This window comes from Charadrius vociferus, unplaced genomic scaffold, assembly GCF_000708025.1.
Source record: "Charadrius vociferus isolate BGI_N301 unplaced genomic scaffold, ASM70802v2 scaffold1412, whole genome shotgun sequence".
Taxonomy (NCBI): Eukaryota; Metazoa; Chordata; class Aves; order Charadriiformes; family Charadriidae; genus Charadrius; species Charadrius vociferus.
Genome location: NW_009647053.1, coordinates 49,386 through 49,889, shown reverse-complemented (window position 1 = coordinate 49,889; position 504 = coordinate 49,386). Strand labels below are relative to the sequence as shown.

The 504-nt window shown below is 68.5% G+C and overlaps 1 protein-coding gene across 1 annotated transcript in view; it reads left to right on the top strand.

Moving 5' to 3' along the window:
* MPV17 (MpV17 mitochondrial inner membrane protein) overlaps positions 1-504 on the top strand; it is a 4,785-nt gene that overhangs the window by 3,177 nt on the left and 1,104 nt on the right. The window lies entirely within an intron of this gene.

Here is a 504-nt window from a genome sequence, read left to right as displayed (position 1 = left end):
GCCGGGCATTAGCCGCTGCCCCAGGCTGGAGCTGTGCCTGGGGTGCCATTGCCCAGAGCAGGTTCCTCCGCATGGGAGCACCCACCAGGCACCGGCCAGCTGCCCGCCGGCTGTGGGTGTGTGCCAGCAGAGACCTTTCCTGCCCCGAGTCCTGCCGTGGGGCACAGGGACCGAATCTTGGGGGGTGGCACTGAGTTGCCCCTTCTTTCTCCTGGCTTTGGGAGAGCAGCAGCCAGGGTACGAGGTGATTCGAGATGCCCCAGCGGCACACGTAGGCTGGTCCTTGGCACGGGCAGCACCCCCAAGCACTTCCGTCCACCCTAGCTGCGTCTCGAGTGGGTTGTGCCATGTATCTTGCCTTGCCTCCCCCAGGGAAAGCCGCCAGAGCCCGGGCATGGTGGTGGGTGATTCCTGCGAGCCGTGGCTCCCCGCCGCGCCCTTACCCTGGGGGGAGGCTGGGCTGGGGGCCGGGCAGTGGCGGCTGGCAGCCACCTTCACCCCTGG